The sequence below is a fragment of the Orbicella franksi genome, chromosome 14 (genome assembly GCF_964199315.1).
Source record: "Orbicella franksi chromosome 14, jaOrbFran1.1, whole genome shotgun sequence".
NCBI classification, from domain to species: Eukaryota; Metazoa; Cnidaria; class Anthozoa; order Scleractinia; family Merulinidae; genus Orbicella; species Orbicella franksi.
The window spans coordinates 19537064-19561661 of NC_138158.1; the positions used below are offsets into that span (position 1 = coordinate 19537064).

The 24598-nt window shown below is 38.9% G+C and overlaps 1 protein-coding gene across 4 annotated transcripts in view; it reads right to left on the reverse strand.

Annotated features, from left to right (window-relative positions):
- Positions 1 to 20762, reverse strand: part of LOC145467598 (receptor-type tyrosine-protein phosphatase delta-like) — a 59627-nt gene extending 38865 nt beyond the window's left edge. The window contains exons 1-2 of one of the 4 annotated variants that reach the window (XM_081451175.1): positions 19459 to 20762; positions 22 to 52 (exon numbers count right to left, since the gene is read on the reverse strand). The gene's annotated coding sequence lies outside the window, so the exon portion shown is untranslated. Of the gene's footprint in view, positions 1 to 21; positions 53 to 3860; positions 15975 to 19458 lie in introns of those variants that run through there. The other 3 variants (XM_081451176.1, XM_081451177.1, XM_081451174.1) reach the window with 3 other exon arrangements.
- Positions 20763 to 24598: the final 3836 nt, after the last annotated feature.

Genomic DNA, 24598 nt, shown 5'->3' on the forward strand with positions numbered 1-24598 from the left:
GTTGCTCTACTCTCAACTTACCCTTTTAGGAGTCAAAGCCTTTACGATGTACCTGCAAGAGTGAAAAGACATATACCTTGGTCTCAGTATGTTTCTGTGTAATTTCTAGATCAAGTTTGAAACAATATATGCTGTTTTGTTTAAGTCGATGGAGATCGGTCGCAGACAAAAAAAAGTGATGGAGCCACATATAGAATGTGAATGGTTTTTTTTTTTTTTCTTTTTCATTTTTGAGATTGAGCCAACATTCTGACATAGCCAACTCACTGGGGTCATGATATTTTCATGGACATTGCGTCAGTCAGAATGTTTGGGGGGTTACGGCCCTCCCTAGCGCGTTCAGTATAGCTTTACGTCATATTTTGTCCCAACTTTTTATCAAACTACATTTTACAATATTGATTTTCATGTTTTATATTTGGACAGGCTCTCAAGTGTAATCTCTGGACTGAAAATATAGTAATTGTCAACATTGTTTGCCCGTGATTGAACGCACGCCAGTGTTCTGTCGATAACGTGGCGATGGAAACCTAACTTTCCTAGTTAGACTGAAAGTCAGTCATCGTTAACGTACAGTAGCTTTAAATTCTATAAGAAAGGGAATAACATTCCTTTGCGAGGAGTCTGGGAGGGCTTGATCAGTTTAGGAACCATATACAAACGCATGCCGGGATTCTTGAGATAACGTCGCTCTGTTGCAGACGAAACATACAAAACAAGCAGAATTGAAAAACAAAACGCGAACTTTGAGTTTTGAGCTTTGAGATTTGCCAAAAATATACATTTCGAACTCAGTACCCTATTTTGTTTCCATACCTAATCTAGCATATTGATAGTTTTTCGTCATGTTTTGTCCCAGTCTTTAATATCGACAACATAAATTTTACAGTTTAGTTTTTCATGTTTTATATTTCTACTGATGAACTTTATTGTTTGCACGTAGTGGAACGCCATGCCGTAGATAATGGAGAATATATTCCAGACATACTAGAGTCAGTCTTCAGTAGAATTGCTTTAAATTCAATAAGAAAGAGGGCAGAACATTCCACTGCATGGGAGGGCTTTAATTTAAGGAACCGTGCATGTACAATTGCATACAAAAATCTTCAGTTATGTAATCCGCGATGAAATTTGATAGATAGTGAAACAGAAAAAAAACACAAAGCTTTAGGGAGAAAGACTAACAGAATCTCTTAACTGTGGAACGTTTACACAAGTGTACGTTGTTAGAATTATAAAATTTCAACGGCTTACCCTTATATAAAAACTTGTCGTTCACATGTTCGCGCGGTAAGTCTGTCAAACGTGAGCAAGAGACCATGATATCTCTTTTCTTGGCGTGAGAGATGACAATCTTCGTGCAAAGTTTCAAGTCCTGCTTTAATATCACTTATATATAGCACCGGTTTGAGATTTATGGTATAGTTACTTGATCAATGATGGCGGGCACATACGGTGCCCTCAAGATCTATTTTGTTTACCACTGTCTTCATTTTATTACTCAGTTCTCTGAGTTCTGCAGCAGCCTACATAATTTGCATTGGTCAGAAGTAAAATTCTTATTAAAATTCCAACTTTTGTTAAGGTTTTTTCTATCCGTTCAATTGTTTAGTCGTTTCTGAATAGTTTTCCTTTCGTGCGAGCATTAACAAAATCAACATAGTTGAAGACACTCTCAGATAGCTCATTAAGACGTTAGCACCATCTACTCTTCACAAGCTCGTCATAAAAGCTCTTGACTACAACCGTAGCCATTGCAAAGTAAGAATATCCTCGACTGAATACATGCTTCGTCATTGAACTTGAGTAACTGCCAAAAGGAACAAGGAATTAACAAGAGGGTTTAACACTGTTGGCCTGCCTGCGTCAGAACTGTCAATACTTGGGCAGGAAGTACGTTCTTCACCGAGCCAAACATTTAAGACCGATGTTTACATTTCCTGTTACAATCGAAGTTGTGGACAGTTGCGGGTCAACTGTTGATAAGGTTGGATTTTTCATGTCACAGTAAACTAAATTTATAGACAAAAACAACAAACATGCTAATTTAGAGCCCCGATTAAACTTGTTCAGTCTTAATTAAAAACTGTAGCTAATAAAGCATTTTCAAAGCTCATAGTTGTCTGCCTTGCATTGGAAAGGGACCAAATACTTGAAATCCTGCACTGAGACCCCTGTAGGCCCCACATGTAGCTTTTGGACGCGGATCAGCTTTAAAAAGCCGTGTGAACAGGGCGTTGATTGTGATAAAAAGGATAACATATTAGGTCAAATGCTGGGCTGATGTTACACTGCAAAACTGGAAGAACTTCTACGAGCTTAGAATCAACAGGAAGACAGAAACAGAATGTGACTTACTGCAACGAGAGAACAGTGACATTCCACCGTCTGGAACCTATTTGTTCGCCATCCGAACAAAAAAAGAGTTCTAAGACACTTGGACAATAAACTTTGCGAGCGAACCGATTCCAGTATTTGTCAGAATACTAGTTGAGTGAACTGTGTGACACAACGAGCCGTTTTGTTGTTTTCTCACTAACCTATTTGATGATAGAAGTGCATGAAACGCCCTTCAATAAACTGGTATGCTCGTTTCACGATTCAACCAATCAAACAATTGTGTGACTGCCAAGGGTCCTTGCTATTCGTAATTTAGTTAAAATGACGTGCGAAATTCCATTTACTGCGAGACAATCGGTAAGCGCTATTAATCCCAATTCGTTTTGCCAACGCACTCTCCTTGATCTACTTTATTGAAAAGTCGATTTTCGTCTCGTTCTTAACCGCAAGAACTATTCTTTTTTCACCCCTAAGCCTCGTGCAACGGAAAAAGGAGGTAACAATGCACAGGAAACAATAAAAATCCAGCAAATAAGTGTTCCACATCCACGAAAAATAGATATACCGGTTCCAAAGGAGACGAACAAAAGGCAAAAGCAAACAACGCTGTGTGAATAACAAAGGCTTGGTTTTGATTTGGGACAATCAAAATTTTGACAATCGCTGTGGCATCCATTTAATAACGAATCACTTTATAGAAGTTGAGTTCCTGTGCGTACAGTAAGCTCGATTAGACTTTCGCGCTCAAAAAATGATATAGTTTCTCGAGTTCGTCCGACCGCACTTTGTCAGACTGGGTGTTGTTCGAATCTTCTTCACAATCCGGGTTCATTTATATGCAGTCTCGTCGTCTCAAAACACAATAGACTTATCGCGTTCTCTTGAATTTATGTGATTTAATAGAAATGGAAATTTTAACCGTCAATCTTATCACAATACAATTTTGGCAAAACTTTATTTTATACATGATGAAACTGAAATGAAATGAATCTGAAAAACTGAGGTAATTGTATTGCTATACAGAATGATCTGTGGCAATAAGCAGGGCGGTGAACCAACGAAATTGCCATTAATAACAATCTGATCGATCGAAGCGTACTGTATGACTTGAATCGAAAAGGACAATGCGGAGCCTCGCTGACTACTATCTACTGCCTAGTGGAACAAAACTGTTCTTATTTGATCATTTAACGCAACGGGAAAGAAAAATTTTAGTGGAAGAAAAACAGTGTTAGTGCACACAAATAGTTGCATGATTTTCAAACGACGTAAATAAATTCTCTAACCGCAGAATATACTGTAATAGCAGTATCTGTTTCGTCTTTGGACCGTGAGGTCAATTACAGCGACTTGCTTGTAAACCGTACAACAATAAATCTCCTAATGTAACACAGTGAATGATACATTACACCAGTGCATCATGTATACGCGCTGAATCATCGCCAAAAGCAATCGACTTCCACAGTTTTGATTACCAAAAAAATTTTGATCAATTATTCGAGTAATTAAGAGATGCTTACCTAGTCGCTTTGCTCTTGTGATCGGATGTTGTAGTTTTGTAACCATGTGCTTGAGTTTATCCCCTTTCAACTGATTAAACTTTCTTTGAAACGTATATAAGGTAACGCTTTTGTGTTGTTGTAGCTCTTCGTTTCATATAGAATACGCTATTACAGAGTGGTATTTACAATCTAAATTGATCATGTAATCTCTTTACTTTGATAGCACATGAATTGTACTTTTCCATTGTTTACAAGTTTGAGCCTGATTGGTTCTTTGCCACCATACCCATAATCCCCCTTGGCATTGGCAAGCGTACTCTTGTTAGTACTTTTACTGTCCCTTTTGTGGTGTTTTCCTGTGAAACAATAACGAATTCTACCAAAAAAAAGCGTTTTAGCCGTGATTTGCTATATAACTGGGAGTACATTACTTTGAAACGTTGCAAATTCATCAGAAAAGTAATCTGAAACTTTCACGCGCGCTTTTGCTCTTTTGGATTTTTTGATGTTGTTTTAACGTTCTTTCGTTTTATTTTTTTAATAGAGACTATACATTTTAAAGAATGGTTGTCACATTATTTTAGAATTATTTCTGAGAAACGTCAAACTGATGCCTGGCTCATTGGATCAAAGCCCATGGCCAACAAGTCAGTCTAGAACAATTATTGACATTGATATAATAATTAGCCGGAATCCATTAGGAAGTGGGATTTACTTCGTGATCACTTACGGTTTTAATTTTTACGACATTCCTTTCAAAATTTACTGAAATGCTGTTCTTATTGTTATGTTGTGGCTAGAGTTTAGAGGTGTTTATTGCAAAAATTCTGCAAATCGAAGGAAAACCTGGCAACAATTTTGTAACTTTGACTCCAAACCTGGAGTCAGGGTGCCTTGACATCCAGCTTCAAAGGTGTATGGTTATCCACAAGAATAAGCCGGAGACGGAGAAAAGAAGATTGATTAAAGTACTTCCTGTTATAAACGGGATTATGTTCTCTCACTATTAGTACCTTGGCCTTACAAGGTCATTGTTGTTGTTGCTTATGCAAAATAGTTAGACTGCGTGTATTATCGGCTGAAGTACGTTGCGCGTGTATTGTTGTTTTTGTTTTCAATTTGGCGTCTTCACGATTTCTTAGTCTTGTTTGTAGAATTAAGACGAATTGTAAGAATTGCGAACGTCTTCGAATCAGCCGAGAGAAGACGATTTCCCATTGGACGTTCAGGAATTTCAGGAATGCGGCAAAATAATAGGACAGTGGCATTCAAATTGACGGACTGAAGGAGATATCATATCGTTACTAATTTTCACTTGCGCTTTCTCGAAACTTTACGGTCGTGTCCCAAAATATCCCAAATTTGATATGACTCCAAAAAAAAAAAAAAAAAAAAAAAGATTGAGCAGCGTCAAATGAGAGTGCTGTTCAAGAACCTTTTTCAAAAATGGCCACACACAAGGCGTTTTATCAAACTTGAAAGTTACAACCACCTTGAACAGCATAATAAACAGTACCACATGAAAGTACTGCTCAGTAGATGGTCACACACTGAGGGTTTCATCCACAGACTTAAAATTTAGAACCACCTTGAACAGCATAATAAACAGTAACACATAAAAGTACTGCTCAGTAGCTTTCACTTAAATGGTCACACATACATGAAGGGTTTCAGTGAAAGGCTTTTAGAAATTATAACCGCCTTGTGTAGTACAATAAACAGTGAAAGTCAGTTGCCCACTTAACAGCTTTCGTGTACATCATGTTCACACTGTGACGTCCTATGTCCATAAACTTGCTTAGAGAAAGAACATTAAAGCACAATAACGTTTTACTTAGTGGAGGTTACTTAGCCAGAGAGTACAAATGAGAAACATTGAAATAGGTATTGCACACTGCCGGGATACATAACTGTCGGTGTTGACTGGTACTTCCACTCTCTTTGCGCTCCCTTTTTGAGTTTAAACCGCATTTAAGGCAAATCTTTGCAAGAAATAAGCTTAAGCCATTAAACAAGGATTTCTACTGTACTAATAGATTTTAGGTCACATGGTGCGAATTAAAAAAATACGCTCAACGTTGACCATGAATTGTTGTGAGCTCCAAATTGAATAAATAGTGATGACCCAAAGATCACCCCACCAGGTATTGAAAATAACTTTCCCAGTTAAATGCATGTTTAGCTACATAAAAACAAGACTTAATAGATTTGCAATAATAGATTTTACAAGGTCACAGGGTGAGAATTTAACGAAAATAGGCTCGTCTTTAAATCATTGTGAGTTACCCAAAGATTACCCCAGCGGGCATTGAAAATAACTCGTTCAATTAGATGAAAGTTAAGCTACACAAAAACAAAACTTAAATGGATTTCTCAGCTTTAAGGAGCCAAGTTTTAGACAAATTAACTTAAAAGATTTAAAAGAAGGTTTCTGTCAAACCCACGGACAATTAAGTTTCGACATGTTTGCCCTCTGATAAGTACGACTTCCTAATTAATCACTTGTGTGTTTTTTTTAATCGTTTAATAATAATTTAATTAGGATTCAACTTCCATTTGAACGCAGTATGGATGTGGTATGGCATCCCAAAGAAATCTTGCGATTTTTCCCGCCATTTCCGTAGCACGTTCTTTCTTTTTGGTGATTCACTCTCGAGCCGGGATTACCGAATATTCCTTTTGAAGCCTTGGAATAACTCTACAGTGAACATCTCTCAGAGATCTCCCGATAGAATAAACCAAACTATCTTTTAAGAGAAAGATAGATGCCTTTTTTTCTGGAGTTTTACCAGGCCAGTAAGTTACTTATAGGGGCTAGAGGGTATTAGATAAAGCACCACTGTATAAACAGGACACAAAGATCCTTAACATAAATCCTGGGGCTTAAAAAGAATGGGGTTTCCTTTTACCATACTTAAAATTTCTTCGGAAAGAATTAAAAAGCAATACAAAAACGAGGAAGGGCATATGTTTTGGCTCTCGTTCTTTACAGATGAAGCATAGCTATTCAGTTATGGTGTAAAGCGAAGCAATTTAGGTACTGTTGTCCGCAGAAGCTTAAAATGTTCAACAATTTCACTGACTTAGAATATACCTTGAATCATTAAGCGGTCATGTCACGGCAAGCTTTGGATACTTTGAACAAGAATAATAAGCTCGTCAACACTTGATTTGGTGCTGAAATCTGGACGGAGATTTTTCTGCAGCAAGGTAGTGAAACAATGCACCTTGTATGTCAGGAACATTTACAGAATGTGGGTTACCTTGAGTAGATCAGCCTTTGGACTTTTGAAGTCACAGCTGATGATGGCGTGACGTAGACTTTAACCTTGTAATTACCGTCAAGACCTGTGATTAGTCTCTGTTAGTCAGCGGGCGTTTAGACCCGGGGGTACTCCCAGAGAAATTGGGTGGGGGCGTTCGGCCCGAGTCCCAAAACTCGCTTAAAGACCAAAATTTGCAATTTTACCTACCCTGTTTACTCTATATAGCCCATATAAGGGAGCACCCCCCCCCCCCCCGGGAGTTTTAACCGCAATGATTACCTTTCTATTTCACTTCCTTGCAAGAATGCAAAGCAATTGCAAACTTTGCTCCACTAGTTTTGCGATTCATAGAAGTGGGTTTCAACTGCTTCAATATCAAATGTTTGCCGATAATTTGAAGAAATTTAGGCTACCAAGCAGAAAAGAGCAAAATTGAAAAGCTAGCACAATGCGTTTTTGCGGTAAAACCCGAGACGCGATCCGTCGAAATGTAGACGACGATTTCCGGTAACTGGCGAAAATACAGTGATTTGAACATTTCATCAAAAAGTGTATTCTTTTAGAGAACTTTCGTCACAAGGGACACATGCCGGGGCTCTTTCTTGAGCACTGTCGTAAAGATGAATATAAACTCGGCACCTGCTTCAGATTGAAAGGTTATCTATAAACTTGGTCGTGAAAACACCAAAACTTGCATTCTCCAATCACCGAAGAATGTCAGTTTTGGTGTTTTTAGAGGGATTTTAATTTACACTGATTTTACGGAAGACCCGGCTACAGATGTCTATCTGGAGGTCACGAGAAGTCAAACCTGCCTTACGCGAATCTTATACCGTTTCCTCTAGACGGAAAATTCTCTGGTACACAACGTGACATTGTCCACTAGATTTAAGGCTTTCACTGAGAAGCGCTTTACTCGGATAGCTTTGACTTAGCAAAAACTCTTGTGAAGAAACGGGTCTGTCCACTGAAATTGTGAATTCTGGCACATTCGCGTCCCTTAACGCGGTGAAAATATCAGTTTTACTACACAGTTTTTGAAGCAAGTGTGCAGCAACTTAAATGAAGTGCAGAAGGACATGGAGTTATAGGTAAATGTTGGGCCCATGGCAAGGTTTCCAATTATCACCTTGCAAATTTTGTAGTCATGTCAAATGATTATCTTAGTTTGAGTACACTCTGCTTAATTATCAAACAAAAACATGCACTTACTCAGAAAGACAGATGAGGCCTACGCAGGACTCAATGTAAATTAGCTCCTGCACTGTGTTAAGGCTGTTTGATTTCCGATCCTCTTTTGTGGTACTGATTCAGTGTATCAAAGTCCCTTCTCTTTTACAAGGAGCCCATTGGTTATACATTAAATGCTTTTCTATATATCAAAACGTCAATGAATCCATCGTTCTCGTACAAACCTAAGCCCCAATCGCATAGAGCCGTATCTGTTTTCTTTTCTTAATCCGTTAAGTGACTGGCCTGCGCCCAGAGCTTACGGTGTCCCAAAGCATTCCTGTCAGGGTTTTGTTCTGTTTTCCATTCAAGCTTATGCATCATTTATAAAGGAAACGCTGCGAAAGAAGATTAATTCTCGATTCTTAACTAAATCTCTGCGATACGGCGACGCCATTAGCCAAGTCGTCTTAATCCCACCTTTTAAATAGGATTATGGCAAAAGACTTGACTCATCCTGTAGGGTTATTTTAGTGTGTCCTCCAGTTTCCTCCGGCCGTCTTCCAAGTCTAATTATCAAAATGCGCAGTTCTTGCCATGATTTGAAGACGGTGGGCCGGGGTGGAGGGATTAAACTTGAATCATACCAACGATAAAAAGACAACAAGGACGGTTCAAATGGTCGACTAGACTATACTGATCCTTACTCGGAGCCTGGTATGAAAAGGGCAAACGCGTACACGGCATGTCTCGACCCAGTTCTTTGTAATGAGCTCGACACTCGGCCGCTCATTATTACCGGAATGGAAATACCAAATAACATTCACCGATAAACCATTGTCGGTTTCTATCTATGTGAGACAAAGGCCATAGATCATGAAGAATTAATATCTGACTGTGCATGTGGGAAACAGATTCACCACGTTACTACAACGTCTTTCGCGTTTTGATAACTCGCAGCTGCGCATGTCATTGACCACCCTTCATGATACGTCACAAGCTACCAACACACGATAAAGGGATTAACTTTGGAGATAACACAAATATGCCATGTTATTCCTTTATCGCAAAAAGTTCTATTTTAATCGAAAAAGAGCGATGTACTAGGAATGATCTACTCGTGTGACAAGGTTAAATTAGACTGAAGGGCATGCTATGAATGGACTCCAAACTACGCGGTGATTTCGTCTTTTACCGCCAAACATGGCTGTGCTGAAATGATTTTAAGTTGACTTAAAATTGTATTGGATGAACTGCGTGTTAAAGAGGCAAATAAAGGCAAAAGAGTGAACGAAAGGAACTCTCAGTCAAAATTGAGCGACTTGTGTTATTATATTAGTGTACTTCAAGTTTAGCCAAAGGTTTTGCCGTTCGAGAAGCAGATGCTGATCGATTATCTACTTTATCGCGAGTGATCGTAAGTGCACCACGGTCACCGCTGGCATCGTTGCGCCACAGTCACCACTGGCATCGCAGCTTCCACTCCAGATTCATGATACCCATCTAAACTGAGCTCTTTTTCTCGGACTTTCAGTCAACTGAGATCAGGTTCAGTTGTGTCTTAGATTCAACGAGTCTTTCGCCCGATGAAAGGCTGTAAATAGAATTACTGGCTCTAGAACTTTCTCTACAAGAGGGACACTTACAATGTAATTATTAGATCACTGAGAGAGCAGCTTTTAATAGTTTAACCCCTTTCACCTCAGAATAAAACCATGAATCAATTAAAGGAACCTTGAGTATACGTATGTTACCAATCATGAAAGCTATTGAGCAGAACCGACTAGGCTCTTGTGGTTCTGTTTATTATGTTGTATAAGATTGGTCAGACGTTGTCATATTAGTACTACCAGTAATGTGTGACAACTTTACTGATCAAAAAGAAAAGCGCCCTGGCGGTTTGTTGCAGTTTGGCCTCGCGATGCTGTGACAAAGTAAAATGGTAAATGATTGTCCAATTTCGAACAACATACAGATTTTACCTTGGAAAGGTTAATCGCCCAATTATCCGAGTAGACCAAACCCGTTAAGAATTGGATTATGAAAACCTTTGCTATCAGCGAGACGGATCTAAAGTAAGGCTTATCTCTTTCGAGTTCAATTATTTGCATTCTTCTGCTTAGTGACAGAAACATAGCAGGAAGCTAGGCTGTTTAGTTATCTCTCAGGATGGCCGGCATTGCTCAGATTTTTTTGCAAAACTGGCGAAATAAAAGAAATGGCGCCAAATAACAAGGATGTGGTGATGATCACACTGATGGGCTCTACTTGGTCTCCACTCGTTTTCAGCCGTGCACGTTCGCGCCTGGTTACTAACTGAGCCCTTGATCCTTTCGCTGACCAAAATTGTCGAGGACTCTGTGGCGAGGTGGAATGTTCTTGTTTTGATGCCAGACTGGTAGCTAAAACACCTGCAGGAATGCTTATGTTCCTATACAGTTACTGTGAGTGATCAGAATCCAGTTTTCTTACTATTAGAACATCAGGTTATATTGTCTGACAGAAAAGTGGTCATGTGGCGAGAATATTGGATATAGTGTTTTTTGCATATATCGTTGACGGGGTTACAACCAAAAGATTCCTAACTAACAAAATCTTACATGAATCGAAATGTGTGGCTGAACAATTAAGTAATTCGTAGTTGCTAAAGCCGGAAATGATTAACTAGTTCTTTTTCTCTCTACGTCGCAGTTAACTTCGCCGTTTGGTCCCTAACGACTGCATCAAGTGAACTTAGATGCTGAAATCAGCTTGGCAGACTAGGCGTGTCGTTAGAAGGAAATTGCGATATATGATGCAACGTATAACACATTTTGCTTATTTCCATGGACCGAATGCCAAATTGTAGAGTGAGAATGTCGGTTCAAACTTGAAACTTGGCGAATAGCTGAGCTGCTAAAGACCTTACAGGAGACAGTCCGCAAGCAAACCCTGGGGCTGGTTTCCTTATAAAGCTGTTACAGACATCAATGTTTTTCTTGCCCAGTAATAAATCATTTCATCCGTCCATATAAACAAAGAACAAACCGCGACGGCGAACAACATGTGGACCACATACATAAATAAATACAAACGATGCGCGACCTGTGGTTTTGGGCGCGAAAAAAGCGAAAACAACACCAAAACACACGAGAAAAAATCTCCGCGGGGGTTAGCTTTTCATTGATAAGTTTTTGCTTTACCTACGTATGCAAAACAGTGGGAAATAGGAAGAATAAGGCTAGCCGCTTAGATGATAATTACTCCGTAAGGTCGTAAAAATGTCTAGGTCAGTAGAATTGGATAACTCTATATGTAAATCATAAGTTACAAAAATAGTGTAAGGAACAACGTCGAGACTGGTCTTGTTAACCAAAAAGCTGTTATGACCAAAATGCCTTCAAGCGAAAGTTTAACACCACTGTCTAGAAACTAATTTTTTTTTCTTTCTTTCTTTTCACTAACTGATAAACGAGCGGCCCTGACAGTTGATTTATCACCATCATTTATCAAGTCGGCTGATAGTGAGGTTTAAGCTCTCCTCGAACAAAACAAAACAAAACAAAAGTCGTACCTGCATCAAATTAAGCTCTCGCTGGTGAGAAAAAAAAAAAAAAAAAAAAAAACGCCGCCCTTCTTTTGTGGAAAATCTTGATTGGCTTGTTTACGACGACGTCAAGGTTCTCGATCGCGTGGACTTGACGTAGTTTTACCGTGAAATCCCGCAACAATTTTCACCAAGTGTTCCTTAGTTTAGCACTGTCAATGATACAAGTGATTCATTCGTCAGTGTACACACCTAACGGCTTGCCAGCGGGAATCCAGTCTTTTGAGGTTTGTTTGTGTGCATATTTTGGCACAAACAAAGCGTTGTCTTTCGTCAGTGCCTATAGGCTAGCAAGTCGACAGCTGTGAGAGTAGGAGTGCTCTTATTATTCGCACAGCTGTGTGAAGACCTTGAATGAGCAACTTTGATGGGAAAGACTTCGGAATTCTCAGTCAGACTTCCGCATTTACAGTAAAAACCCACACTACTACGCTGATATGCTCTTCTTCCTCGTCGCGGGGTCTTCTTACTAAGTGGTGGAAAAAGCGTGATAATGGCGCTCTTCTTTTTCTGTCTTTATTTCTCATTTTTCCTGTTTCTCTCGCATTCTAAGAGCCTTGAACAGGCTATGGCTAACCGGAGGCCAACACGGCGTTATACACAGTACACAGTCAGTACCGATATTTCAATGCCACCTTGTGCTATCCTCAGTAACAGCCTAGAATTCCTTAGATACGTGTTTTACTTCTTATTTTATTCAATCTAGCCTCATTCCTTATTCAGTTACTGTTCAGTCGCAGGTAGTTTCAATCAGTTCAGGCTATGTACTGGTGTAACTCAACTCCACTCCACTGAGTTTGCATACAGCTAAACAAGGCCATCATATTTATCTAGAATTCCTTAGATACATGTTTTACTTCTTACTTTATTTAGTCTAGCCTCATTCAGTTACTGTTCAGTCGCAGTTAGTTTTCATCAGTTCAGGCTACGTACTGGTGTAACTCAACTCCACTGCACCGAGTTAGCACAAAGCTAAACAAGGCCACCATATTTTCTCACTAGTATTGAATCCCAACGCATCGTTTTAAATATTGTTTTTCTACTGTTTCAATGATCTAATTCATGATCTCCAGGGGTACAGTGAACAGAGTTAATCTCGAACATACCACGTCACTAAGTTCCACTTTCTAGTCAGAAACGATCATTGTTTGTTTGTTAATTGCGCTAATTCATTTAACTAAACAAAGTTACCTTCATTCGTCGATGAAATGAGCCGTGGTGTGTGATCATTTAGATGAAAGCTAGTGAGTAGTACTGTCTTGCGGTACTGTTTGTTTGTCAATATTTTGCCAACTAAACTTTGATATTTTCTTTAATGGGGAGTATTTACACGTACTACTGAAAGTGACTTGTTACTCGACGTCTAATTTCTTTACTGAGAACAGTGTTACGTTGTTAGTCAGCCATTCTTTTCAACTAGTAATTTCAGTACCACAACAGATATTTTTCAACAACACAGTTGGTGGACCGGCCTGTTATTAAGCTTTCGATCGAAATCTCTCCCTCATTCAAGAAGTTACTAAACGTTCAATACCAGATCTGATAAATTCACAACGACACGTGGCGAAGTCAGAAGTGCCGCGCACGAGATTTTTTAGCTAATTGCGTTTGAGCCCTGAAAGATTTCTTGCTTTATTCGCGAACCATTGTGCACCACGTTAGCATGATTCCACATATATATTGTATGCATGCCATATTGCCCTTTGCTCGCAGATTAGGATGAAATATCGCCATGGGAAAACGTCGCAATGAATCGACAACTGAAGCTCACAGACACTTAAGTTGTTTTCAATTCTGGTGATTTTATGTTCACACTTACTGCCAGGGATTTGTTGCGCATTATTGCTTAAAGTAACATGTTGCAGTGTTAAACAATTTTTGGAAAAAGGCATAAGAATAAAGTAAGAAACAACATGCTGTTAAGGTTTTTATCCATTGAGCTTACAGGGCTATAGCACGGTGACTAAATGACAGACACCCCTTGTATACTTGACATTATTGGCCAGATTTAACTTGTTAACAGCTTAACTTGTTTGCATGTGCCTTTAACTGTAATTGTTTTGTGTCAGCAAACTAATGATGAGCCAGGCAGGCTCGCTATTGAAGGGCTCAGTGCAAATATGAATGATACGGTTGGAAAGACAATGAAACAGCTCGCAAGTACTGTACTTATATAGTAGCTATATCACCGTTTTGTTTTAAACTTACTACGAAAACAAGCAAGATTTTCGGGGTTGGTGATGCGATGTTATACAACGTGATTGATCCTTGAATAAGGTTGAAGCCCTAAAGTAGACGGTTAATGGCTTGAGAACTAAAACGACAAAGCTGTACGATTGTGTAGTTTCCGCGCGCTTTGAGTACGACAGGATAGATATTGCCACTCGCATGTAGTGTCAAATGATATCCGGCCATTTTACGACGAAAGTTGTATTACAGAGTCACTGGACATAAAATATCGTGAATACAACATTAACAAGATGGATCAGTGATTCTTATGATGTTTTCAAAGAAACGACAAGTTTAGTTTTTGAGCAAAACAGTTCCCGCGGTTTGAGATGAACTTAAAGATTGTCACATGACTATAGTCATTATCCGGTTCGACTAATCCTCACAGCACGCTCAGTAACAACAAACTGAAGGCAAGCCTAACTCAAACAACGGTCGGTTAAGTTCAAATCATTGGTAATCACGCATAGAAACGAAATTAAATGATCCTTTATACTAATAGTGGAAACGTAGTTGGACACTTAGAAACTCTGCTAGTTTATGAATACCCCGTTGTTATTGAAAAACGTCGTGGTTTTATGGACGTTAGCCTCCAAATTTGACGAAGCGTAACCTCAAGTTGAATCTTACAAACATTTAGCTACTTTAACGACGCTTCTCGACAATGTGACTACCAATTCTACTGCTTTTCTGCTTACCTTAATCGTAGTCAAGAAAACATCAGATTTTGCTGTTTTCATTGACCATATGCGGAAGGTAGACTTGGATCCACTCACTTTGAACACTTAGATTGAAAAAATGCCCAAAACAACTCTAGTGGACCGGATCTCGTCATAGTATATCAATCAATATAAAACAATACGGTCATTTGTATTCAGTACATTGACCAACTACGTAGTCTGAAATCAAAATGAACCAGTGTTAACTCTTCACATGTCAATTGTCCCAGTCAGCCCGCGCTTCCGACTTATTATTCATGAATGAATTAAACTGATCGTATCACAAGAGTGATATCTTAGCAACAAAACTCGTTAGTTCAAGAAATGAGTATCCTTTACGTTTTCATCTTAAGAGAGGGATTCCTCTGCGCCGGGCTTTGGAAAACAGTCGAAGGATTTGTGTAGATCAAAACAAGTTAATATGCTCGCGGGCATGTTTAACATAAGAAGTGTTGCTCGAAATAAACCCAAAGGCAATTAATACTGTAAAATGAATAAGCTCATTAAATGGACTCAGTTCAAAAGCTGAGCAAAGATTAAAAAGATTTGCTTTATTGTTTGTGACAAGTTTTGATTTAAGCTTGCCCTTCTATTTTTGTTGAGACAAATTCAGGACTGTCTGATTTAAGATCACTTAAAGACTTTTCGTTCGTCGCAATAGCCGTGTCATCCCACGTGATTTGTAGTCATTTCTGTGTTAAAGGTAAGGAGTTTGCCTGTTCCACGCAGTGACTGAACTGACTAACAAGAACAGCCGGTTTGCCAAACCAGAGTTTCAAGTTGTTTTTACCAAGAAGTACGTGGATGAAATCTGTTTTATTTGTATTATCCACGAGGTGAACCTAACATCATAGTTGAATGGGTAACATCTATTGAGAAGTTTATCAAGATTGAAGATCTTACAACATCATTTTGCTTCAAGGATGGTTTCCTTAATTTACTGAAAATTACTCAACAAATATGCAAGCCCATTAATACTTGGTTTTTGGCGCGATTCCAGTCAACAAAGAGATTAACACAAACGTATTTTCTTTGTACAATACAAGCTGCAAACTAACTATAACACTGAAATTGCGTTGTCCCTTACTCAGAAGTCTTCAAAGACAGTTGTAATGTTGAAGCGAGAAAGAAGATTTTGTTTCATCATTGAAAATATATTGCGTCATAGTCCTGATCGACTGATAACTAGTTCCAAAACTTAAACAATTAAGTGTTAAAAGTTACATCTTTGTGTGTGACCATTCAGATGAAAGCTTATGAGCAGTTTTTTTATTCCTCACGGTGTTGCTTACTAAATGGTTTTATCAAAACTGAAAAATGCGACTCTTTTCAGTTTATTTTTGACGTTTAGATCCCCTAGGAGTGAACGAGTTAATTAACAAGTCACGTGTTTCATTGCTTTCGAGCTGCCTCAGGTTCTTTTGACATGAAGTAACTCTGGTCTAACTTATATAAACTATACATAAACAGAATATCCAGTATCCAAAGAATCATGCGAAGTGTTTACCTGTCCCAGAGCAGATTCAGTGATATCAATGATTGTTGTCCATGTAGTATGTTCACCGTTTGATATTGGGTAGTATTATTTTTAAAATACAACTGAATGGCCCCCTGTTAATCACAGACAAACGTTATCTTTTAAATCTACAGATGTGATAACTGATACAAAAGTTGAGTAAAGAGTTTGCAGAATCGTTTTTCCAATAAAGTGTATTGGACAAGATTTAGGTAGATAAACATTTTAGAGTCGAGAACTGTAATGGACGTGCATTAATGAACGGCTAGCGATGGTCATTTATTCCCAAACCACTTTGCACTTGAATTGCTGTCGAATTAACAATACCCGTGTCATTTATTTCCAAATACAACTGTGCCTAAGTGTTGTCTGATATAGCGCTTAGAAAGGGTAAGAACCTATATCAAGCACGTTCATGATGAAAGCCTCACTTTTTTTGTGTGTTTTTCATCTAAAACGCCGATGCACTAGACGGCGGTGCCACGCTTCTATGCCCATAAACCGAACTGATTAGCATTTTTTTTCTCAGTGGCTGCATTTCTGATAACAAAACACCAAAACAACATCTTGTTATTCTTCGACTTGCCCGGAAAAAGGAAACTTACAGCTTTGCCAGTCAACTGCTGCGGAAACAGGGTGTGGAATATTGCTTTTCTTGGATAAATGCACCGTTTATGTTGTATTTTTACACTGGACTGTCAGAGTGTATTGACAGATGTTTTCGCGAATTGAAGTTGTCGCACTGAGAATATTAACAGTTAGAAAGGACAAAGAATGGGCGATTATAATTAAACCTGGTTTCCAAAGCAACTGCACACTCTGCTGCATAACAGAAGCATAGCTTAGTAAGGACTTTGATGGATCCATCAAGAAAGTACTTTAACTTTCTGACGTTAAGCGTTCTTGATATACTAGCATCTATTTTGGTTATCAAAATTCTGCCTCTTTTAAGTTTTTGTAGGCAGCTTTACTAATCGAGTGGAACGTGCTTTTTCGGAGGGGGCAGAGGGCGGGAACCTGGGAGTAAACGGGGCGTATAGGGGGCCGGGCCACCTCTCTCCCCGGGGAGAGAGATGGCGGGAAGTGGGGTTAGTTCCCAAAGTAGCGGAAACAGGGGGGAAATTTTTGCAACGTTACGTAATGTTTTACCATATAAAAAGCACCATTGAAGAGGTGGAAACCAGGAATGAAAGTTAATGGATGCGGAAAATGCAGTCCGCCATGTCTCCCTCTCCATCCCCCGATGTGTTTGTCTTTTGCTTTGCACGGTATTTTGAGTTATTTTTGTATTGTAGTTTGTATATTCACTTCTTAGAGTAGATTCATTTCTTACTTTAGTTGTTACACTAGCTGTAATCCGTGAACTGAATAAGTGGACATCTTTTTTAGAAGATTATCATAAACTCACAAATGTAAAGACAGTGAGCATTAAACAATAGAAAGTTTGAGCAAACAACGTTGTTGACCAGGGGTAATTTTCGTCTTAATTGCGTTCTTAAGACAAGCTCGTCTCGCCTGTTTGGAGCCGGATAATTGAACCGGCTTGTTTCTTTCAGGTACTTAGCAAAGAGCTTTGAAGGGTTAAGGCCGCAGATAAGGAAATGAGCTGTTGGAGTGATTACAAGTCGAGCTTTAACTGTAGCTCAGTTTCACGGCTGTTTTTATATAGAATAACCTGACTATGTTTCGCATGTGCGTGCAGCTAGAAGCCCTGTTATCCATGCATATTGTATATGGTATTCATACTAACTAACCACTTCTAGCAGGGAAAAAAAGAATATTTCAAAGAAATCCAACGGCAGCCATCTGAACATACAAATGTTTCCAAACGACCTAAAATGTCAATCGTTCAAATCATCCGATTTGGTGAACTTGATGCTTAATTTTTTCTCGACTGTTCTGCTATACATAATGTCTAATATTAGACACACTTTCAAACTCGGTGACTCTGGCTAAAACCTTTTTCATTCTCTCCGGTATTGGAGTCCATTTTGTGTTTATGTTTAAAATGATTTAGCTTGAGTTCATACCTTCATTTTCTATGCCGATAGTGTCGTCCAGACTAGAACACATTTTTTCCGCCCAGTGTAATTCAGAAGCAAGACTAGTAAGGTTTGTTTGATTTCAGCACCAGAGTTTTGAGATTGACTTTTTTGAGAAATACTGTCAGAGCATTGGCCGCTGAGCTTAGAGATTCTGTGTGGTATCTTGATAAGAATCACGAGTATAATAATAACAATTTCCTGTTCAGCAGTCAATAATCAGTCACAGAAAATTGAAAACCTGTTGAGGCACTAATAACCTTATTGTCAACAAACTGAAAAAGATGGAATACAAATATTCAGAAACACCTTCAGATTTTTAACCCACTTTGCTAGGTCTAATAGTTCTATGTACTAGAAACCTTTTTGCAGAAAATAGTTTCCTTATTGAAACCAACAACGCAAGCTTAGTTAGCGCAAGTTATAGAAAATTAAAACTCGGTTAGGGATCTAGAAAACCGCAATCTCTCCCTTGTGGTTTTCATAATTTGGTAACTTAAAACCCATAACCTCGGTAAACAACCCCGCCGTTTATAGACAAATCCGTTTGAAACCAACTTTAGCTAAGCAGCGTTCAAAAATGTCTTAACTGAGTGATGGTAAACTCGCATGGATATAGATTAGTAAGATTCTTTCGAGATAAACCCTCTCTTCTTATTTCGTGCATCGAGGCGTCCCTCTCTCGTAATTAGTTTGTAATTGATTGTGCGCCTTTTTCTCGATTTTACTGTCAGTGCAATGCTTGACTGTTGAGGACACAGCGAGGAAAGCATGATCTACGATGCCGCTCAAGCTCACTTATTGCACGATGTTATTGGTTGGGAACCGTAGTGAGGGGAGGTCAGTAAAGTACATTCGTCTTTGCATAGTTGGTCTTTGGAAAGAAGGCCGCATCATAGTTACTATGGCCGTAGCTGGAACCAGCCATCTTAAAATCGAGAACGCGCAATTGCATCTTTCAGTAGTTTCTGTTAAATGGAAACCATCACCACTTTGGGTGTAAAGACAATTTTATCGTCAAAAATGACTGTAGACACACCATATCTAACTTTAATCACTACTGCGTCATTGAATCTTTTTAATCTTACCTCAAATTCTCACATCTACTCAGGTCCAGTGATCTCGCAACGGTTGTTGATTTGATTCATATGGCGCATATTAAGAAAACACACGAAAGAGGTTACCAGCCGCCGTCGTGTCGCCTCTCCGAATACCTAGTACTGCATGTGGTTGTGGTGCAGTAGCAAGTCAGAGGCCTACTATTGTTTATACAATTGAACAAAGCAACCTAAAAACCTTACGTCAATTTACATCGAATGTCCACGAAGGAAATGGAAACAGCACAACAAGACGCGCCCTCGTTGTCATTGGTTCTCAAGCTAGTCACGCGCCATCCACACCTATTGGCTTTGTTTTCACGCGCCTAAAATTCATTCTTTTTTTGTAAGCAACGCACTGACTCGAGAAATTAAAACGGGGTTGTCGCTAAAAACAGTGGATTACGCATACAGGCGTGGTAATTGCTCGACAACGACGACAGCCGAGGAGTGGTGTTGACAAATTATGAGTAGCTAAATAGAGTAAAACTGAATAATTATAAAACGAGACGACGAAAATGAATGTTCGACGAAACCATAATTGTGTAGAAATATGCTTGGTCTTTGGTTCAAGATATAGATCGTTTCAAATGTTCAGCGACTGCTCCTTTTAGACTACCTGCATCAGCATATAGCTTTCCTACTTGGTCTTTAACAATTATTTCACGAGCGCGCGTTGGATATGAGATGGTAAATAGCCAGCGAGACGCGTAGCGCCGTGTTGGCTATAATCATTTCATATCCAATGAGCATGAGTGGAATAATTGTTTTATTAAAAGCGCCCCCAAAATATAGAGAACTAAACTAAACTAAAACAGAAATGAAAAAGCCCCAAAATCATGCGTACGCTTACCATATTTGCAGAGTATGGTATAATGGCTCATAACACACGATGGCTAAGCCAATGAAAACTCTCGAATTGCATTATCCAATGATCCAGTTTTTAATAATAATATGTATACTTCCATTATTTTTGACTGGATTACCTCTACGTGCCGGAAAGGCCCACCTTCTTATATAAGCAACCCATCTCTGGTACGGGCAACTCCTTGAGATTATAAACTCGATCTACCTCAAACAGAATTGATAAGTTGTTATATGGGGCAATTTACTCAAGTTTTCCTAAGGAGGCCAAAATTCACCGACTGCACATCTGTGAAATACGCTCTTCTTCAGTAACAATTCAGTAGGCCATTTCTGAGTTGCCTTTTGCGTCTGTGTCAAAACGAGTATTCTTGTGAAACCATTCATATGATAATGTGTCCACCCTACAGGTTCTATTTCATGCAAATCAAACTCATTTTCTTATGAAAGCTCTAGCACGAAGACTCGTTTTGAAACAGAGGTACAGGGTAACTTGGAAATGGTCTATTAGTATACTTGGACATTTGGACGCCTTTGTGATTGTGTTCAGTTATGTGCACTGGTTAGTTTTGTTATTGTTTTTCTCCTGGTTTTGAGTTTACTCTTTTCTTGTTTTGATTTGTCCTGTGATGACTTTTCCTAGAAGTGGACTGATTGTTCAATATAATTTTCTTTCCTGTGGAAAACACATTTTGGTGAAAAAATAAGTTAGTCATCAATTAATGTCTGTTTGAAATTCTGCACCTCAGATCTCTCTATAAATATTTTGGGAGAAAGTGCATGTTGGGCAGGAAATTTAAAGCCGGAAAATTGCTCTCCACTTTGAGACAGGTCTTCTAAAACTGCCAAAAGGTTCGATCCAATATTTAGTCTAAAATTCCTCACATAACTGTCATTATTTGGAAAAAGTTTTGTTTACGTGCTGCGCATGCCTTGTCTGACCCTCGAGCGGGTCTGCCAGCAATCATTTTTCATCAGTGACTATCGTATTTTATTTATCAATTTGTTAATTAATTAATTAATTTTATTTTTTATCAGTAACACTAACTTAACTTAATTAGACTTCATCTGTAGTCAATGTAGCCAAAGCTGTGCTAATTCCGCAAAGACAAGACCCTTTGTTTCACAATAAATTCTCTCTATTGAGACGGGCGGACTTGAGCGACTAGTTAATGGGAGGCAGGAGTCTGCCCATGCAGAGCAATTATGCTCCTAGACGCTTTACAAAATAGAAACCGAATTGTCTTTTTTTTTTTTTTGTATTGAGCCAATTTGGTCTGGTAAATAAACCCACTGCGTTCGTTATTAACTACTATGGTGTAATGCTTGCAATTCTTGGTTTTAATATTCTGCAATAAGCATTTTTTTTTTTTTATCTCCACCTGTTCGTGTTCACGTGCTGGCTGATGCCCCGTCCACACTACGCCGGAGAAATTTGAAAACGCAGCTTTATTTCTACGGTTAGGCCTACCGTCCACGCTAATCCGCCACGAAAACGGAGCTTTTCAAAGCTGCTCTTCAAACGGGAGCCGAATTTGAAAACGCCGGCTTTACGTTTTAGTGTGGACGGAAAACACTTTGAAAGCGGAACTTTTCGAAAATGATGACGAAACGATAATCATGTTACTTAATTCCCTGCCCGAGTTTTCCTCAGACACAGCCTTAAATGACCGGTGCCGGATTGTTGCGTTTTCGAATTTCTCCGGCGAAGTGAGCACGGAGAACATTTGATGCGTTTTTCAGAGTCAGAACACCTTTTTCAGCTTTCTCCGTCGTAGTGGGGACCCTTGGGCCTGAATAGCAGATTGAAAAAATAGGAAACTTACCTTACACTGCGTCAGTTCAGTTGAAAACGTTTAGTCGAGAATCTGCGCTAGCTATTGAGGGCTAACAATGGATATGCTTACGGACAAGCTAGACGACTTAATCAGACAAAATGAAAACGTGTCAACAAGAAGGTGAAATACAAGTTTTAAAATAACGCCAATTTAAACGTGCTATATTGATCTTTAAGGCTAAGAAAACAAAACGCAATTAAAAATTGAAGTATTGCGACAAAAAAATCTGATTTCCGTGTAACTTAGTCTTTTATTGTTGGTCGAGGTAAACAACCTTAATGGGCACGCAATTCTACAATCTCGTAATAGATGATTAATAAGAGATTTGTCTCCATGTTTGAGCAAACTAAACACGGTAAGGTAGCATACTACAAAAGGTATTGCCTTTAAGTAAAAAAAAAAAATTTTTTGATTTTGCGAGTGAGAGAAAGAAACTCTTGCTGAGAGAAATCATATGTCACTTTAATGGTCAATCACCTCTATGAGACTTGCCTGCAGAGAATCATGGTAGTTGTATTCATTATATGTCTTCATGAGGACAACTACGAGGATTCCCTGCAGGCGCATCTCATATAGAGGGAATTAACCATTGATGAGTTTTCAAATGTTCCTACAGTACCAAAGAAACTTGAAAATGTAACCCTTGCATTTTTAACTGAGTTTGTCCGCATGTAAAAATCATTTCCAGAGACTTCCCTCTCTGCATAAATCATTCTGAACAGTTTTCCGTTGTGTTCCCGTCCTGTCATCTTTCGAGGACTTTTGCGCAAAGTCAAAATATTATCATTGGGTTTTACACATATCTTAGGGTGTTTTCTTGGTTCTTGTCGTCACGACAAACGTGCTAAAAATAGGTGCTAGTTCACCTTTACGTTCACCTTTAGGTTTACAGTGAATACACGTGTTTTCAAGTGTTCACCTACGCACACTGCATTAAGTTTTGACCATAGCTAATAAGAAAAATGGTTAAAAAAAACCTGGCAAAGTTCTTTGTTGTGTATTTTTGTTGGCTATTTTGCGCGTAGTCCCTGCACAAAACCTGGCGAGATGCCAAATTTGGTTATGTGTGCTAATACAACTAACCAATAGAAGCACTGCGATTATTTAATTCTTGCAGAAGTGCAGTAGTGCAGTAGTCTATGAGTCTATGTAGTCTGATCATGAAACAAAAGATGTGTTCGGTCATGGACCTTCCAACATAAATCTTAGCCAGTTTGCTCGCTTCTTTGATGTTTACTGGGTTTCTTAGCCATTTGCCTCTGTTAACTATGTTTTAACTAGGACGTAAATTATTGTCTGAGCAACGCTGCTAAATCTACTTTGTTTTTCTTTTCTTTTCGGTCACATTTCCAGCTAAACTGTATTTAAAAATGTGAGACGATATAGGACGCTTACCTCTGGTTGATAGTCCTTGACCTCCTTAAAATATCAGAGAGCAAATTTTGGGGGCCACACTTTGTGAACTTTCACTTTAGAAACTGATCAGTGGGAACAACTGAGCATTACTGCACGAGAGATTATTGCACAATAGTTTTGAATAGAAAAAGAACTCGACCAAGATTTCTATTTTAAAATTGGATTGCAGGTTTAGTACTGAATCCACATCGTATATGTTTAGCCTGGAATCATGATAAGCCGTAGGCGTGACGTTTGGTCGGTATAATGACATAAATGCCTCCATGCATGAATGAGCTTGTTTGCAAGTGGTGTTTTTGTTTGGGTTTGCTAATTTAAACCGATATTTCATGGCTTAGATAACCACTTCCTGTCAAAATGGTCGGGAAAAGGCCCTTAAGTTTTGTCCTCTTTAACACGCCGCAGACCACATTGCTACCTTGCTTTATTGTAGTCAAGTATTTAATTTTCCTTTCAAACTATCGCTTCTTTTTACGTAAACAATAGTTGTTAGGCAAATGGAAATACCTCATTTCCAAAAGTAATGCTTATATTCTTAGCATGACTTTGCATGACATGGTTCAAATATCGGCCCTACTTATATTTAGCTGTGCAGTAATGGTAATATTTGTATTCCGGCTCTCGTACAGATAATAAGGCTTGTGACGCTAATGGAGCTGATGGCTTTCCTTGTTTTACGAGTGTTCCATTCCGGGGGTACCATTTGTAATCCCATGTGAAAAGGTCGAGGATGCTCGTCGGAAAATTTGGATTAAGCCCTAAAGGAGACCTATCTGGACGTGAGTTGAGATTCTTTTGACGGCTAAAAACAGTAGAAGCGTTTGGACCTGAATACCCTAAGTGACACGTGAGATGACGTGAGATGACGAGCATCCCCAATCTTTTCACTAAGGATTCCTCCCCTCCCCCTCCCCCCCCCCCCCCGAGCTACGATGTTATGACACAGCACTGTTTAAACAGTCAGTACGTACAACTGGGCATGATTGATTAGCTTCCATTGCGCCGATTTCTTT